The sequence below is a fragment of the Schistocerca serialis genome, chromosome 5 (assembly GCF_023864345.2).
Source record: "Schistocerca serialis cubense isolate TAMUIC-IGC-003099 chromosome 5, iqSchSeri2.2, whole genome shotgun sequence".
NCBI lineage: Eukaryota > Metazoa > Arthropoda > Insecta > Orthoptera > Acrididae > Schistocerca > Schistocerca serialis.
Genome location: NC_064642.1, coordinates 565,317,784 through 565,337,844, shown reverse-complemented (window position 1 = coordinate 565,337,844; position 20,061 = coordinate 565,317,784). Strand labels below are relative to the sequence as shown.

General features: G+C 40.6%; 1 protein-coding gene across 1 annotated transcript in view; it reads left to right on the top strand.

Annotated features, from left to right (window-relative positions):
- The first annotated feature begins 9,005 nt into the window (after positions 1-9,005).
- LOC126481321 (broad-complex core protein isoforms 1/2/3/4/5-like) overlaps positions 9,006-20,061 on the top strand; it is an 85,545-nt gene continuing 74,489 nt past the window's right edge. The window contains exon 1 of the mRNA XM_050104984.1: positions 9,006-9,132. The gene's annotated coding sequence lies outside the window, so the exon portion shown is untranslated. The remainder of the gene's footprint in view (positions 9,133-20,061) is intronic.

The window sequence follows — 20,061 nt, the reverse complement described above, 5'->3', positions numbered from 1 at the left end:
AGGATGGCAAGTAAATTTTTGATGCTTTATAAAAGACAACTTTGTGGCTTAATGTCTGTCTTTACGTGGGACATCTTAGAAAAAGTTGTTTTATCTTCGCATAATTTGTAAAGTTTGATGTGGTAAAGCTTTTTATGCTTGTAAGTTGTGGGAAATGTAGATTTTTAATCTCATGTTGTTTTGGTTTCTTTTAATACTAATGTTGCTGTTCACATTTAATGATTTTTTATGTACCAACATGGCATACAACTTTGTAATACGCGCTGTAGGTAGTGCTGCTGGGTTTCACTGTTCAGTGACTTTAAATATTTGTTTTAGAAAAGATTTCAGGAAGTATTAATTTTTTGTTAACTTGTACGGTTATTGTATCAATTGTTGTATTCTTGATGGTTAGAGTACATTTTCATAAATAGAAAAAGATTTCCTATATCCTGATAGGACGCCCCCTCCCAATGGACAGCAGAAGGAGTAAACTGTTAGTTTTCTCTATGCACTGTAACTGTTCATTTCACGATTTTGACATGGTTGTCACTTCTTTGGAAATGCCATTTTCGACTACGTTTGTAAGTCTTGAAACTACATGTTCTGTATTTTTGACATATGCTTAAAATTTGGTGATACCTGTATTACACATGAGTGTAAATTTGGTTTTCTGCCCTGTAGGATGATTTAAAAATGGTTCTCTGTCCGAAACTAGTCCTCGAGTGAATAAAAAAGTAAAATTTGCATCTTTGGACTGGTTTTTCTTTCTACTGCTTAACAGAAGTTGCTGATCCACAGCTACTCCTGAATGCTGGAAGTTCGCAACCAACATATTTCTCAGCGCTCCAAACTAGAGAGAATCCGTGGTTCTTCTCCCCGCCCCCCCCTCATTCTACCATTATGGTGCCACCTCCAGCAGCACCAGAGATGGGTATGCCACCAATACCAGTACCCGCACCACCCCAGGTAGCCGATAACAGCACTAGCAGCAGGAAGACCAGTGTTGCTCCCAAGGAGATTAGGATAAAGGAAGAAAGTGTTACCGATGCGCAGAATAGGCATTGGCTGAAGCCAGTGGTCATGGAAGTGCACCATCTTGCGAAGATCAAAACATGAGTTACTCCATTAAAACCCTATGTGAAAGATGAATTCTCTAACTACTACAACACAACTGACAATTACCCCTGCGTATGTACTTAGATACAACATACCTTCATGGATAACACTGATAGACAGTTGATAACTTAATTTGTTGATAACAAATTTCATTTGTTGAGGGTGGACTACATCGTGGTAAAAGAGCCTATCACTGTATCTTATATCTGACTGTTAGCTATAATATTTCACAGTACAATAGCCTTCCAATGATTTAACCGAGTGAGGTGGCAGAATGGTTAGCACACTGGACTCACATTCAGGAGGACGATGGTTCAATCCCGCGTCCAGCCAACCTGATTTTGATTTTCCGTGACTTCCCTAAATCGCTCCAGGCAAATGCTAGGATGGTTCCTTTGAAAGGGCATGGCCAACTTCCTTCTCTAATCCGAAAGGACTGATGACCTCATAGTTTGGTCTCTTCCCACAAAACAAGCCAACCAAATCATTCCACTCATTTGACTAAGAAAATGGACTATTTTCAGCATTGAAATTGTACACTTTAGTTAGAATAATACAATAACATAGCATTAAAACTGTTTGAATTTAGGGGCACTTAAGCAATCCCATTAAAATGGAAAATTTCCTTAATGTCAGGTAGAGCCTCTGTCTCTCTCACTCGTTTTCTTCAATCCTAAGAACGTTTGTGTCATTGTACACTTTACCAATTTCGCTTGACAATTTTGCACAATCAGGAAAACATATATATCAGTTATGATTTACAACTTACTATTACAAACACTACAGCACAAACATTCAGTTATGATGGGAATTTCAACAACAAAAGGGAATTTCAACAGCAAAAAAATTATACTCATAGACTTAAATAATAGTTTTATTTACAACAGTACTCCAGTGCTTCGTGAAATTAAATCTTTATTTTACTTTTTCAAACAAAACAAACTTGGAACTTGTTAATCAACATACTTTACAGTAAATCTTGCAAAGATAATAAGGTTCGAAGCACAGATTTTCAGCATTCTCACTACATGAGCCATAATAGACCATAATGGCTTGTATCAATACTACCACATGATTGTCAAGTGGCAGCTCACATCTCATGTGGCCACTCAAAGTGGCAGCTCACATCTCATGTGGCCACTCAAATTCAGAAATAAAGTCTTGTTTACACCCACTACTGCACTAAGAATTAAATAAATGGAATTGTGTGAGCATACATATTGCATCACTTGTGAAACCAGGTACTTCACTGCACTTTGATGCCTCTTATTTATAGCCCTGACATAATCACATCTACATCTACGTGATTACTCTGCAATTCACAATAAAGTGCCTGGCAGAGGGTTCAATGAACCACCTTCAAGCTGTCTCTCTACCGTTCCACTCTCGAACGGCGCGCGGGAAAAACGAGCACTTAAATTTTTCTGTGCGAGCCCTGATTTCTCTTATTTTACCGTGACGATCATTTCTCCCTATGTAAGTGGGTATCAACGGAATGTTTTCGCAATTGGAGGAGAAAACTGGTGACTGAAATTTCATGAGAAGATCCTGTCGCAACGAAAAACGCCTTCGTTTTAACGATTGCCACTCCAATTCATGTATCATGTCTGTGGCACTATCTCCCCTATTTGGCGATAATACAAAACGAGCTGCCCTTCTTTGTCCTTTTTCGATGTCATCCGTCAGTCCCACCAGATGCGGATCCCACAACACACAGCAGTACTCCAGAATAGGGCAGACAAGCGTGGTGTAAGCATTCTCTTTAGTAGACCTGTTGCACCTTCTAAGTGTTCTGCCAATGACTCACAGTCTTTGGTTTGCTCTACCTATCGTTCCAATTTAGGTTATTTGCAATGCTCTTGTAGAATAAAAGTTAAATGGTGATGTGTAAGATCACAAAGCTGAGCCATATTTCAGAGGTAATACAGAACATGTTGTCTTGGTGAACTAAAATGACAACTCCTCATATACATCTGACACATTCTTAAGCACTGAAATAATCTCTTTGGTTAGGTAGTCCTTCTGTAGGGCTTTTATCACATCAAACAGATTACTATTCCACAGTCTAAGGTGACAGTTTCTCTGCTGAAGAACCACAATTTTCTTCCTCTACTGACTGCTTACTTCACACACAGTGCTCCACTTTCCCTTGATGTGAAGAGCATTATCAACCAGGCAGTGTGACTGAATTGAAGGGAACGTATTTTGGCAATACTAGAAAACAAACATATGCATAAAATATTAGCATTACATTTCAAGTTTTTGGTACACATAAATTGTTACTACTTTCCAGAGCAGCAGTTCCCGAAATGAAAAAAAAGGTCTCCCAACATAATGATTAGCACAGAGTGTGATATACGTACAAAAGAGAAATTCGTATGATGAAAATTTTAATATGAATGACTTGTTACCTAATAACAATATCCAGTCCCTGAATTACCTCAAACGTAAACACTGGATTAAAATATACTACCTATGGACAGCTGCCAACAGGAGAGGAAAACAAGTCTAACATCAAATTAGTTATGATACACTGAAACATTACAATCATTAGCGCAACTTACATTCTACATGTACGGGAAAATGCTAAGCACTGCGCCAGCTGTGATGTGAACACTTCATGTCGAAGGCTGATTAATGTTAAATTTGCACAAACACTCAGAACACACTGTGCTATTTTCGTTTGTTGCCTATCTTTTCGATGCAATGGCTTGGTCCACAAGCTTTTCCTTGCTGTGTTCTTTATGAACCTACATGTTATAAATAAAAGTTTGAAGCCAGTGAGTGTGAACAACGAAGCAAACTGGCCACATGTAAGCTAAAAGTATAAATTTAGCTAGCCAGAAAGTAACAGCTAACTTTCTGCTTCCGTTTGTGCACCTGTAGGCGACACAAGTAACTAATTTTTGGTAAATTTACGTTATTATGTCGACAAATGAGACAGCAATATACTTACGCTACTCACAATGTTTTGATCTCCACAATACGGCGGAGTGCATAAGTCTCTGGTTCCCCATTGACAGCGTTAGGATATCTCTGTAAATTTGAACTTCTTTGGTCGCTCCACAGCCCACGCTGTCAATATCTCAGGAGACACAGTTCACAGGGAGCGAGTTTGCTAGGATGATGCGCGAACTCAAAGAAATCGGGACACTGATCGCTGATTTTAGACTGGTCAATATTGTCAAGAAAATTAGGGAGACCGTGACAGCAGTCTGAGCAGAGTCTAATAAATTCATCAAGGGGATGATAATTACAGAAGTTTCCATGTCACAGCTTGATGCCCCTTACAAACGAAATCCCCTGCACTTTAAATTGAAATGTCAGTGACATTTCTGATAAGAAAATACAATTTCACTCAGTATAGATCAGCAAGCTATAGATGTCGGTCGCATTAAGAAGATGCTTCTATCACTGACCAATCCATTCGAGGTGTGCAACTACACTGTTCAAAGGGCAGACAGGCTCAATCGTCTCCGTTGTGGCGGTGGGGTGGGTGTCGTTGTAAGCCAGAGAATTAGCCATCAAACAAATGATATATCAAATTTGATTATGGTCAAGGGAAAAACAGGTAACCGTGTACTCGCCATAGTTTCGCCATGAAACTCCCTCTGCAGCTATATCAGAGCACAAGCCCTTCAGGCACTGACAGGCAATTTCGAGCTTGTAACAGTGCTGAGGGACTTGAACACCAAACATAGCTACTGGGATTGCAACTCCATAAACGTCAGTAGGAGGAAGTTGAGGAGTTTTGTCAGCAGTGATCACTTCTGAGGAGCCTGCTCACATCCCCTACAAACCCCAGTTAGATATCCTAGATACCTTCCTGTCCAAGGGCCTGCTGTGAATTGCAGCCACAGCTCATTATTAGTTGGACTCAAACCACAGCCACGTTGTCTTGGAATGTGCCAGTGTCGAAGATCCAGACAGAAGGATGTCAAATAAAACATATATCACTAACTGGGAGCAATGTAACACTCTGGTAGGGCATCACCTAGAGAACATACATCAAATATGGGACGAACAATAGTTGAGTATTTTACAACTATTATCCAGACCTGTGTTCGACAGACATCTGGAACCTGGTTGTCACTAAGTGGCATGTGAGGAGGGATTGGCAGCATTAATAAGATCCTTCCGATCGTTGTTTACTTAGGTGGCTCGAAAGCCAGGTGAAGGATAAACTACAAGAGCACAGAGGCATCTGCTGGAGAGAAAGACTCAGAGTTGCAGAACAAAACCCTGAACAATATATGGAAGATCATGAAAGCACAGAATGCTAAACCCAGGGTATAAAGGACACTCTGAGGAAAAAATGGACTAGTTTATGTTGAAGAGGATATAACGCAAAATCTTCGATGATATCATTACATTCACAGTTCCAAACTCAGTTCATTATAGATAACGGGAATGAAAGGTAGGGGAGGAAAACAGTAGGACAAGTGGCTCAGCTGCGAGAGATTAGGCACAGAGTTCACACTCGTTTCCAATCGCCTCATGTGTGCCTACATCAGACGTCTAGGGAACAACAAATCCCCCAGTCGTGACAAAGTCCATGAATTCTACCTAAAACACCTACCTCCTTCCATTATCACCTACATCACCACAATCCACAACCACCGCTTCTCCCTAACCTACTGTCCAACCTTCTGGAAAACTGCTCAGATTATAACTTACCTAAACTTAATAATAACATTGAATAATGAAAATTAAAACCAACAGTTGTATTGTAATTCAAATATCGTTTATCCAAAACGTGCTACAAGTTTCGATACAAATCGACTTCATCTTCAGGCCCCAAGTGTAATCTGCCATCAATGCATCAACCACAATGACAAGGACTAATGGAGCCTTCAAATCGAAACAGTACAACTTATTAATCAAGTTACACCAGCATGTACAACTAACGAAGTTGAGTGCAGCAGGGCCAAAATCAACTGGATTCAGTAACTTCCAGTAACAAGCCCACCAATGGTATGACCATTATAACTGGAAGTTACGGAATCCTGTTGATTTGTGCACCATTGCACCCGACTTTGTTGGTTGCGAATGCTGCTGTAACGTATTTAATAATATACACTGTTTCCATTTGACAACTCTGTTGGTCTTTCTCATTGTGGTTCGTATGTTGATGGCAGATTTCTCCTGGGGCCCGAATAAGACACTTTTCTGCGTAGAAACTGTAGTATGTTTTGAATGAACGATGTCTGAATTACAATACAGCTGCTGGATTCAATTCTCACTATTCAAGTACTTCGTGTCTTGCTGTTGCCCCACTGTCCTCGATGGGTTACCAGAGACTTAATAAGAACCTCTGTCTTCCCCCAAGCTACAAACCCATTTGACTCCTGTGCTTTCTAGCGAAAGTACTGGAATATCTTTTCCACAGAACCCTCACCGAACTTCTCAGACTATAATGTAATCATCCCTGAACAGTTTGGCTTCTGTCCAGAACATAGCACCATCGATCAATCTCTGCATCTGATGGAACCAATATGATGGGCGAGGGATATGGAAATAAGTACAGAAGCAGTCTTTCTCGACATCAAGAAAGCATTTGACGAAGTCTGACATGATAGTTTAATTTACAAATTGTCCCAGTTAGACATTCCAGGACACATGATCAGTTTGACATATTCATTTCTTGCCAGGACGCAGTACTCTGCTAGATGTGGCAAACACGTCAGTACGATCAGGAATGCTGTCACCAGGGTCCTGCAGAATCAGTTCTGGGTCCCATTCTATACACACTCTATACCAACGAAGTTTGTAAATTTCCAGTTTGTGAAATTGCTCTCTGTGTGTTGTACAAAAGCAGCAGCAGCAATGTAAACTTCATAGCCTGAAACCTGAAGCAACATCTTGACGTTATTACCCACTAGTGCACTATTTGTAAAAAGATAAACTCTTAAAAGAGTATCTTAGTCATATTCTCGAATAAGATAGCTCCCACTGATAGACAAATCTTTGTTGCTTGCAGACTTTTGGAATGGAGCGACTCAGTGATGTACGAGTATCTGAACTTACAGATCGACAGGCGCCTGACGTCCGTAGGACAGATTAATAGGGCGGGAAGCAAGGGTTGTGCTGCTTTCTACCATCTGTATCCGCTGCTAAAAGGTGAGGGGTTATCAACCGATACAAAGCTAAGGTTGTAAAGGAGTGTCATGCCACACACAGTCCTGCAGGGATCAGAGGTATGGTCGGTGGTGGCGAGTATATATCTAAGCAGACTGCAGTCTTTCCAAGTCAAAGTACGTCCTATAATGACAGATGCCGACCGATACAAGCCAAATGCACACGTTGAGTACCCATTAGGAGAACCATTCATCTTCACACATAAAGAAAAAGTCTGAAAACCTCTATGGGAAGGCTTCCACGTCGTCCCACCATCTCATTCATCAGTTAGCTACACATTATCCCGACACTTCAGATAAGAGACCTATATCCAAACTCAAAAGACAATTTAGGCAACAACAACTTAGGCCATAACAGATTACAGACAACAATTATACATGCACATAATCATCCAGGTTTATGAATACCCTATTTTCATTAATCATTAAAGCAATGCTGGATGGCAGACGGGCATAACACTGTGGTGCTTCTATGAGACAAAAGACAGACACTGAGATGTTGTGTTGTCAGTAGAGCAACAGTAACAGCAGAATGGGGATCAGGAGAGCTCAGTGACGTCGAACATGGACTAGTCATTGGATGTCACCTGAGTAACAGATCCATTGGGGACATTTCAACCATTCTACAGCTGCACAAGGCATGTAATTGTGAGGTGGAAAAGCGAAGGAACAACCATAGATAAACTTAGACCAAACAGACCTCATGTACAGATGGACAGACACAGTCGTGCGTTGCGGGGGTGGTTGTAAGAAATCACCTGAAATCAGCAGGATGAACCATCCATGAGTTCCAAAGCGCTACCAGTAGTCCAGCTAGCACAATGGCTGTGTGTGGAGAATTAAGAAGAATGGAACACAATGATCGAGCAGTTCCTCATAAGCCACATATTTCTATTGTCAGTGCTAAGTGACACTTGCTGTGGTATAAGGAGCAACGCCCCTGCACTGTGAATGACTGGAAATAAGTGATTTGGAGCGATGAATTACGCTATAACCTCTGGAAGTGTTTGGGTTTGTTGAATGCATGGAGAACGTTACCTGCCATCATGTGTAGTGCCGACAGTGTGTTACAGTATGGAGATGTCTTTCGTGCTTAGCACGTGATCCCCTTATTGCTCTTAAGAAACGCTAAATGGGGAAAGATGTGAAAAAATTTTGCAGTACGGTATTGTGTACTGCCTACAGTTGAGAAGCAGTTCGGAGACGATGATTGTATCAGGACGACAATGCACCCAGTCGTAAAGCAGCATCTGCAAGGCAAAAGCTTGTCGACAATCACATACCTGAGTTAGAATCTTCTCTGAGCAAGAATCTTCTCTGGCTTCGACTCTTGAGGAAGAATAGCTTGCCATGTAGGCATCCAGACATCTTATTGCAAGTTTCCCGAGCAGAGTTCAAGCCGTCATAAACGCTAAGGGTGGACATACCTTATATTAATGTCCACTAACAAGTGTCTCAGTGCTTTTGATGGATTATTATACCAGAGAAAGAGCGAGAGCGCGGGATGAGCGCGGAGGAAGGGGGAGGGGGGGGGGGGGCTACGTGAAACAGCTGTTCCTTTTTACGTGGTACTGCTAAGTTGACGTCTGTATCTTTACTGCAGTTATTCATCTATTATAAAGACTTGCTTAAAGTGATCATGTATAAAAAGATCTTGAACTAAATTTTTACGAACGAAATTTCCCGCTCTAAAGGCTGACATCTTGTATAAGATTTAGCAGTTGGCTGCCTTGCTTGTTATGTTCTGCAAAGATCTTTCCTAATTTTGCATTAATTTCTTCGGCATTCATTGTTTTAAGTGTCAAATTTAAATTATCAGACGCAGCGTCCCGGAAAAAAACATTGTATATTGCGTCGTCTCTTAGTGCCAGCGATCGGAATTAATTCTGCACAAGAGGTTTGTACGCCACTAACAATTTGGATGCTGTTATATTCAGTTAAACGTAAAAAAATCTGATATACGGCGACGCATCAGAATTCTCCTGTGGACCCATTTGATTGTGTTTGTGTATGTCGCTGTTTACTACCCATTCTTTTGTCTCAAAACAGCTTCATATTACTGCTGTTGATATCTAGGTAGACACACCCTTAACAGCAAATGTTGATTTCGCTAAGCCCTGTAGCTATCGATATTTTGAGGTACTAGCAGTTTGTAGCTTTCTTGTCCTATTTAACAGTTAGTGTGAAGACATTATGTATAAGGATTGTCATTAATCGTAGGAAGAACGGATTAAATGATTTTTACTTGTTAGAAAAATATGCATAGTGCGCTGTAGAAGTTGACTGCACCGGCAAACAGTGTAATTCTGCATATTCGCTGTCGAATTTTATCGCACATATTATTCGCTTTTAGCAGAAAGACGACTTTCGTTGATCAAAAATAGAAATGCAAGCTACGGATTGTGTTCGAAAAAACTGGGTCAGGTTAATTTAATATATGAATGAAGAGGCTGGTATATCTGTAATTTTGCACACAGTGTTAGTTCCAGCTGAGATTTCAAACTAGTAATAACTTATTAAGTAGTCTACTAAGCTTTTATTCTCTTTCATCTTGTTCCGGCGCGTGTATTCACAGTTTGAAACCAACAAGAAGAATTAAAGTTTTCACCCATCGTCTCTCTGACTAATGCACACATCAAAAGCTATTTTTTGGAGTATTGTTGCTTATCTATATGACAGGCAAATATGGATATGTTGGAGCATCTTAACTGGTTCAAGAATTTTATTTTGACATGACTAATATTAGGGCCTAGTACTTTTCAGAACTAGCCTATACCAGTTAATTATGTATGATTTTATAATGCATATTTTGAATCAGTTTTTCCTACACTTTGGGAAGATGTGACAAATTCATTTTTTATATTGGAGTATTTTTCGGTAGCCCTATTGTAACATACTAGATATTTACAAATAAAGAAACAACAAGTGCATTTGAGTCAATATGATAGACAATCTGCATGTGTTAAGATTGTTTCCATTACACAGTAATTATTTTAGGATCACAATTGATTACTTTTTAGATGTTCCATTCAAAGCTACTACCTAAGTAACAATTGATTATTGAGATAGAACAAGGATATATGGATACATCACTGTTGATGCAATTGAAAAAGAGTTGAGTAAATCAATGTGTATACAGTTTTACCTACAGTATCTCAGGTCTTTTACTGTGTCTGTATTTTTTTGTTAATTTTTTGGTGTAGGTGTAGATAATAGAAGGTGAAAGCATTTCCAGAGAGAGAGAGAGAGTGTCTGCAAATAAAGTGCAGTGAAATGAAGCATGACGTTAACCAATAATTGCTACACAGTGGTGATGCAGATAGTGATGTTTGATTGTCTGGATTAACAATGATGACATGCACTGAATTTTTACATTCCTTCCCAAAAGAGAATTGGAGAGCTGAGGTGCCAAGAAAATGTGTGCACTCTGTATATACACTACTGAATAGATACAGTATCCATTAACACATTGACTGCTGCACACTTAGTGATGGGATGTTTAACCACCAGGTTAGGTACATGGCGTTAGCTCTGCTGTGACCGCCGCCGGCCCATGATGCCAGGCATGTGATTTTGCAGTGGTTGGAGGTGGCCACACAGCAGCCAATGTGTTAATACTATTACTCTTACCTAAAATTTATCCTTGGTCTTCTGAGTAGAAAATTCTTTGCACATCTAAAAGTTGGCTTCTAATTCATTGATAACTGTCTGCTGTAATATTATGGAACACATTTGTAGTTTATATATTCTCCTTTTTGATCAGTACAAACAGCTCACTAATGAAGTACATGAATTTTTAAAGTGCTAGTTGCTAGGGTATAGTGTATCCTCTTCACACAATATCTTATGAAAGGTGTCATATTGAATTCTGGAAACCGTTTTTTTATTGCTGCACATTTTCATAATAGAGACAATATATTGTTAGATCTCCAGATGCACTTGGTCTTGGTGCAAGGTAAGTAATTTGCCACTTTAGAAATGAACAAAATTCTCACAATGACAGAGAAACAATGTCAAATATCTCCAGATTAGTGCGATATGTTTTTCTGTATGTTGTTTATAATAATTTAACACATGTTGTGAGCCTTTACACAGACAACTAATCAGATTTTGGAAGATGTAGCTTAGTGCAGACATTGGCAATAGGTTCTGAAGTAAGTCACATATGGCATTACAGAAATGTATGATTCCACCCATCTGCTTTGACTCATGGCATCAACAATATGGTGGAAACGGCTCCTTTCAACATATACAAAATGACAACAATGGTGCCATACGTACACAGGTCAACAAACCCTAACAAAAAATAAAAATGATACAAAAATGTCTCACTCCAAAAATAAAATGAAATTAACAGGACAACTGCAGAAAATTGGGGGTATAGGATGGGGACAAGCTAAATATACAACAGTAAAAAAACACCACACCATCCCAAAACAGATAATATAAAAGAAAAAATTTAAATTACAGTGTTCTGATACATTAAAAACACACAAGGATCAGACATTTCCCTTGAGCTATATAGCTGAACTGCAGCTGTCGATACCAGAAAACTAACACCTATAACCCCAAAAAGTGGAATAGGTCATTTCCCTAGACCAATATAGCTCAACCACAGATACCAAAACCAAAAAAACACCATCTACAACTCCAAAAAATGGAGTCAGATATTTCTGTTAACCTATATAGCTCAACTACAGCTATCTATACCAAAAAAACCAGCACCTGCAACTCCAAAAAGTGTAACCAAAACCCCTACAACTCAAAAACCACTACATCAGTTAAAATGCAACTGACATACCATAAATATACAATACACAGAACATCACATTTACTATAGAATAAAACTGAACCAAAAATTACTTACCAACAAAAGCCTCTGGCAATACTACCCAGGTTGTACACACACACACACACACTCGTGCCAACAACACCACATATACATGTCCGTGGTTCAAGCTGCCAGAACTCTCATCAACCTCAAGTTGTTGCCACAAACTTGACACTTAATATACTCAGCAAGAAGACCGAACATCTGCAGAAACTGTATGTCAGGCATCATATTATAACCCATCTCGGAATGTAATGATACGCTCGTGAACTTCAGTCATATCCATACCTAACAAAAAAGCCATAAAAAAATTAGACTTATTTCTGCACAACCTACACCAAACTAATCAGACCTGACAAATACACCAAACACATGTGCAAAACAAACAAAAAAAATAACGTAATAACTCACTGAAAACATTCCACAGCCCATGTTACTGCACAAGTTATCCGAACTCAAAACCACGTTAGCATGATGACAACCAAAACTCAAATGAATCCAATACCACATGTTAAACTCAGCATGTCCACATCTACCACTCGCTCAACAACGCCATTATGTCATGGGTCAAAGCAGGCAGATGGAATTTGCACGCTTCTGTTGACCCATAAGATATTAACAAAACTTTTTGTTTTACGATAGTTTGTTGCTTGTTAGGGAACCTGCAAAGGGTCTGATTCATAAGCAGCTACAGTCATTTTGTGTCTTCCAGGATCATAACTTATGAAAAAATTTTATATATTGTTTGTGAGAGACTTCTAGTACCACATGGAGTGGAAGGTGTACTGCTTCTGTAGAATATTGTCACCAGTGATTAAGCCTTCATGCACCACAACACAGCAGTTCAAAAGCTGCAGTATATAGTGTTGGAGGAAATGGAAGTACTGTGCAGTTAAAACAAGAACTTATTTGTCAGCAGGGAAAACGTTCAAAATAGCTTTTTCTGATTTGAAAGGTGCTTTGTTTCTCGACTTTCTCAAAAGTCCCACTAGAAAGTATGTGCCACTCATTGCTTTTCGTTCAGTTCACGATCGGTGTTGCCCTCCAAGAAACATGTTTCACTAATGAGCGTTTTCCAGCCTTCAGAGGTTACCATCTCTCTGTACAAACTGTATTGGCCTGATAGAGCATCTGGACAGGTGTGTGCCTTGGCCTGCTTAGATGTCATCAGTGAGTCAATTTCCTTCTATACCACACTGGAGTAGATAGCAGTAAGAGTGTGCACCATCCCAGAGATGACCGTTTGCAACATCTATTTACCCCAGGCTGGACACATACCTACCTTGACAAGACCATCTTAATTCAGCAACTTCCAGCCCCTCACCCCACTTTTTCTCCCTGTGTGGGGGTATCCCTTCATCTGAAAGAGCCCTTTCAATCTTCTCAATGACAGTACCTGTACCAACTTTTGTACAGCCCACAGAATGTTTCAGATTACTGACCTTACAGTCTCTTCCCTCTGTCTCATATATTCACTATAGTGGTCATCATATGATGATCTCTGTAACAGTGATCACTTTCTGGCACTCCTCTCACTTCCTTTTCATAACAGCGCTCCTCATGACATGCCTGTCCCATATTCATCAGTGCAAAATCATTTGCATGCAAAAGCTAAACATTAACTGCTTCCTCACCCACACTACTTGAGATGCAGATCACACTTCTATACTATGTATTTACAAGATCCTGGTATCATCCAGCCACACTGTGGTTGCCAGATTTTTGATACAGCCATCAATAGAGTGCTAAATTTAATCAAACGGACCTTCCTCAACTGCATTATAATTTGCAGTAACTCGATGAGTAGTCTCCAAGCCATTGATTGATGTTATGCTTATTACCCTGTGATATCTGCTATTCATAATCTTGCCTCTGATCTTGACTACCTGATGAGTTGTCTTTCCCTGTGTTGCAAGTCGTGAGGGTATCCCGGGGAATTAACAGGCAGGCTGTTTGACTAGAGAAGCAATTACTTGTCTAACATTCACTTTGACAATCCCATACACACATTTGTGGCTCCAGTTATAAGGCGTCTATTCACTCATAGGTAGAACATCACCTGATGGGCAGTTGCTCCCTGTAGTAAACTCCTCCATGTCAAGGAGCTACATGATGTTCCTCCCTCTGTTCTTCCTAGAAATAATCCATTGCTTTATTACCTTCTGCTTCAGTCATACCAGACTAATGCACAGTTCTGTCTAATGTAATGAGTCACCGTCATGTTGTGGTTGTGGGCGAACAGACAGTGTCTAACATCTTGATGGAATGTGTCTATTCCAGTTCTCCATTCCAATGCCAAGCATGGTCCTCCAGATTCCTTGCCTCTAATGTTGGCGGATGACATACAGTCAGTTGAAATTGTTCTTAGTTTCATATGAGAAAGTGGTTTTTAATCTTATTGCATTTATTTTAAACTGCTTTCTGGGTGGTGGCAGATTGAGGTGCCTCCCACCACATGCTGGACCTGTAGGCCCTCGATCATATATCCTCTACCAGCTGGCCAAGTCATTCCTTCTTTATTGTTTCTAATTAGTTTTAGATGCAGTATCCCCTTTTTTCCCTCACGCCCTGCTTAACTCTTTAGGATATGTAAGAATTCATTTAGTATATTGCATCAAAACATCAGAAACATCAGTTCAAAGGAACATGGCAATCACTGACACTGAACAGATTGATGAGTACATATTACCACATTACAGCAGAAACATAAACAGAGAATGGAGGGTGGCAACATAAAGGGGGAAAAGCTAGTTCCCAGGCCCGTAGAGTTAACGAATATTGTGTTGAACAACTCTTTGAATGATGGGCCACAATAGTGGTTTGGGGAAAACATGAGCTAGTGCTGCTGATGGTTTACAGAGCACCAGGTTTCCTCACTGGTGTACCTGCTTTCCTGGTAATTTAGTTAGGTTGCATTTTAGTGTTTAAGCACATGTAGTATTAAGTAGTCTAGTTTTGGAGTATTGTTAATCCAGCGTATAGATAAAAGTTCAATGAGTTACTTTTCCTTGGTTTATATTTGCCTCAATTTGTTCCACATACCTAAAAGTCCTTTTATATGTTGGAATCTACAAAATGCATGTAATTCCTTAGCCTGTGTTTTAACACACTACTCAATCTTTCCTTCCCCAGAAGAATGAAATATTTGCACACAGGCATTGATTCTTGGCCATTGGCTCTACAAATGTATAGGATTAGCTCATTTGGTACTTGACACAAAAAATTTTCTGCAGAAGTCATTCAACTAGACTTGGACATACTAGCATTATATGTTGTCCAGTTTTCAGTTAAGTTAAACTAATAAAGTTGAAATAACATTTCTAAATAAGCTAGCTTGAATTTATTCAGCCACTTGTTGCAAAATAATTACGATGTTAGTTTCTGATTATCAGTGCAGCAGTTGCATGTTCTTTGAGGTGTTGTATCTCGTTGTATCCCTAGTTCTTTGGAACCTCATGGTATTCTGATCAAAAATTTTGTCCAAACAATCTTTTGATGACAAATTTAAAAATCATTACCTCACATATTGGGATTACTCCTAAAATTACTAAACTCAGTATGCTCAATAATGTAGTATGCAGAAGCACAGTTACTTCACACATATGTAATGTGTGTGTGTGTGTGTGTTGGGGGGGGGGGGGAGATTGCACTTCATAAAAGAATAAATATATAAATAAATGCTCATTGATAGTCTGTCGATTTAACTGCACTAAGGGGAAAAGTGTTGCATCTGATGCCCCCCATAAAAGAATAAATATATAAATAAATGCTCATTGATAGTCTGTCGATTTAACTGCACTAAGGGGAAAAGTGTTGCATCTGAAAAGAAGTGATAGAGTATGTATGGAGAAGTTATTGGATGAATATGCAGGGTTATTTAACCCACCTGGACTACTGGCAGCTAAACCTCTGATGACACACCATTCCCATGGAAATGAACCTCCTGTATCAGGAAACCATAGCCTGTCCCCACTATTTACCACTGGTGATGGAGAAGTTCATTGACCAACAGCTCCGGGATGGAATTACGGAAGAAAGTACTAGTCCCTAGTCAGCACTGTTAGTAATTGTACCCAAGAAGTTCTTGGATGGAAAAAAAATTACTGATTCTGAAGTGATTACAGATTTCTAGATCAACAAACAGTCACTGAGGCCTACCCCATGCCCAATATCACTGAGACATTAGATAATCTAGGGCAATGCCATTACTTCACAACATTAAATTTATGCAGTAGCTGTCACTAGTTAGAAGTAGCACCAGAAGATTATCCCAAAGCAGCATTTGTGATCCCATTTGGACACTTCCAGTATCGTCAGGTGTGGATTTGAAAAATGCGCTGGTGACTTTCCAGCAATTGTTAGACAGGGCTGTATGGGGCCTCTGATCAAAGCAGTGCCTAGTTTACCTAGGTGACGTAATAGTACATTCTGGGGGCACCCAAGAGTACTTGTTGCGATTGCGGGAGATATTTGAAGAACTGTAAGCAGCGCAGCTGGCCCTCAGCTTAGAGAAATGTCACTTCATGTTGCAGGAGGAATGCTATTCGGGTCTCGTTAGTGCCCACGAAGGGGTACATACTGACCCAAGACTTGTGCAGGCCATAACAAATTTTCCAAAGTACAATTACATCTTGCAGTGGAAAATCAAGGCTGGAATAATGATAATTTATGAAAGGATAGTTTACTACACACCGTATTGTGGAAATGTTGAGTCACAGGCAGGCACTACAAAAAGAATCCTAAACAAGTAAGCTTTTGGCCAAAAACCCTTCTTTCGATTTAGACCTGGCCTCGGCAGCCAGAGGCAATGGACATGTGTGTGAGTGTTGCATTTGCTTGAGTGTGTGTGTGTTTGTGTGTACTAATTCAGAAGCAGGCTTTAGGTCAAAAGCTTATTTGTGTAGCAGTTATTTTATAGTGCCTGTCTATGACTCAACATTTCTGCTATCTGGTGAATGGCAATCTATTCTTTTATAAAATTACAGTTATATTCGGGATCACAAATCCCTATAGAAAATAGGTTTGAAACTTTGAAAAGGTAGCTAGACCCCTAATAAAAAAGGAGTATAATTTAATTGGACTCTGCGGTGTCGGGAAGCATTTCAACCATTAAAGGAGTTAGTGATCATGGGTCCTGTTTCCATTCTTCCACCTTCCAGTGAGCTCATGTATTTTTGTGAATACCTGCTTGGCCACCAGGGGGCCTCAGCCCTTGCAGCATTACTTCTCTTCCCTTGTGGCAAGACTGTCCTTCTACTATCTTTTTTCCTCTCTGCCTATCCTTTGGGTGGTCTTCTCGGTGCCAATTGTGATTGAATCTGGTCTGTGATATTAGCTTATGTTCCACTTTTTATGCCTTTCACTCGTTGCACTTTTTCTTTTCTTGTAAAGGTACTACCCCAAAGCCCAGTACAGAAGCCATTCCATTGTGGGGGAGGGAGAGTTGTCAAATACCTGCATGGTGGTAGCCCCTGGACCACTGTTGGTACCTAAGCTGGAAACACGCCGTGCAAATCAAGCAGTATGTGCCCATCATGGCTGGGGTACTGGAGCTCCAGGAAACAGTTTACTGGCCAGATGAGCACTGCTGCGGCAGGGGGGCACCATTCAGACTGAGTGGTACCATGGTGGAAGATTCACACATGAAGCGAGTTAGACTTTCTTCTGTTACTGGCCGCGAGATCCTAGTAGTCTCTTCGCGTGGGATAGATTATTAAAATGCAGAGAGATAGGATCCCACGATGTTTCCATCCCTGGCTACATCACGGGAAGGTGGACGAGCCCGACATCTGGGAGTGAAACACTTCACCCAATATTTGGTCTAATCTTGGATTGATGGAGATACCTTAACTGCAATGAAACTATTATTTTTTATTGAAAACATTGAAGACAAGTTTGGAAAGCTTAGTCTGGGTAAAATGTGAAATGGTTTGTTACTGATTAAAACTTCCCCTGCTGCCCAATCTTCAGATCATCTAGGTGACATATTTGTAACCTTGACCTCTCACAAAACTTTCAAGATGGTCCAAGGAATTATCTTCCACAGAGATGTTGTGCTCAAAGCAGGTGAGAATCTCTGAACTAACCTTGCTGCAAGGCATACATTTTATTGGATATGTACGAAAAGGGCCGAAGGATAATTGTACTCATACAGGTGCCTTTGTTAGCCTTTGGAGGGAATGCCCTCCTGGAGAAGGTTAAGGTAATGGTGTACAGGTGTGATTTGAAACAGTATGGCCCACCACCTATGAGATGCTTCAGATGTTAATGCTTTGGGCCTGTGTCATCCCACTGCAAGGTAGACGCAAAAAGCAGCAGCTGTGAACGATCATTCCAACAAGGTAGTCCTTGTTGATATCCATCTTCGTGGAACATCACCCCCCAGGTCTGCCAGTTTACCCGGTTTTCAATAAAGAACTGAAGATCCAGGAGTACAAATCTGTTGTCCGCCTGTCCTACACTGAGGCACAGAAGAAACATGATCCATTATGTTAACATCATCACTATTTCCCACACCCAACTGGAGAAGCATTCCTGTTCTTCAGCTTCTATCAGTGACAGGGCTCCCTCTTGGGATCCCTCTCCCAGGCAACCCCCAGTCTAGAGGCCTGACTCCAAACAGTGGCCGAAGAAGCCACGACCTGCGAGTCCCAAGGCTGTCTGCTCACCATATGTCCCTGTGCTCATTGCAGATAGCCCCTTTAATGAACCACACACAGCAAAAGCTACAGAGGAAATGAAGAATAAGAAAAATAGAGACAAGGCTCCTCTGGGAAGTCTCCCCCTCCCCTCCCCTCCCCGGATTCACCAAATCCTGCCATGCAGTTGGTTCTGAGTCGATATTTGTAAATGTAGTTCCATCCCCACTGGTGACAGGCAGTTAATCTGGTGTGACCAGTCCAGGTCACTTCATGCCTCACCTGGCCACCAGTCACCTGGTCATTCAGTGGAATTGTAGTGGGTGCTACTGTCACCTGCCAGAACTACACCACCTTATTTCCTCCCCTTCTGTTATTTCTGTTCTGTCAGAACTGTGCTGGTAATGAGAGGGCATCTGCAGGGGTCTGTACATTGGTTCGTATAGAAGTCATTAATGAATTGATTCCCCTTTGCACCTCGTTGTAGGCAGTAGCACTGCAGGTGCAAACAATGTCTGTGATTACTATTTGCAACGTTTAGCTACTTCCAGGCAGGCCACTTAATTATGTTGAATGGACCACATTAATCCAACAATTTTCCCCTATTTTTCCCTTGTTGGGTGACTTCAATGCACATGACTCCTTTATGGGGGAGTACCCTTCGTCTGGTAGGGGCCTTGTGACTGACCAGCTTCTGACAGATGATGACCTGTGTCTCATCAGTGATGGTCCTCCAACCTATTTGTACAACCTACTGTACCTTTTCAGCTATTGATCTAACCGTGTCCTCCCTAATTTTGTGGCCTTGCTACATTGGTCACTACATGATGACCTTTGTGACCGTGACGACGTTCCGGTGATCTTGTTATTTCCTTGCCATCTCCAGACCGATTACCACATTGTGCACTTCACAGAGCCAACTGGTCTTTGTGTGCCTCTACTGTTACATTTACCACCTTTCTGTCCGATTGTATTGATGAGGTCCTGCAAGGTGACCCAAACACATTTCAGTAGCTATTCAGGCTAGCTAACTAGCACTGCAACAATTCAAACGACAACCTTTGCAGACCAACCTTATCACTTATAAGCAAATTTGTGCTAAGGCTCGCTATCTAATCAAACACAGTAAGAAGGAAGGCTGGGAGCTCTGTCTCCTCCCTGGGGACATATGCCTCTTCATCTTAAGTGTGGGCTAAGCAGCATTTCTTTATGGGCAGCCAACAATTGAGCTATTCCCGGTCTAGTTCTACAGGGTGGTGTTTGTACCAGTTCATCAGTTCTTGCAGAAAACCTTGTGACCAAATTTCAGACAGCATAGGTGTGCTCTTCCTATCCCGTGATCTTTCTACCGCAGAAG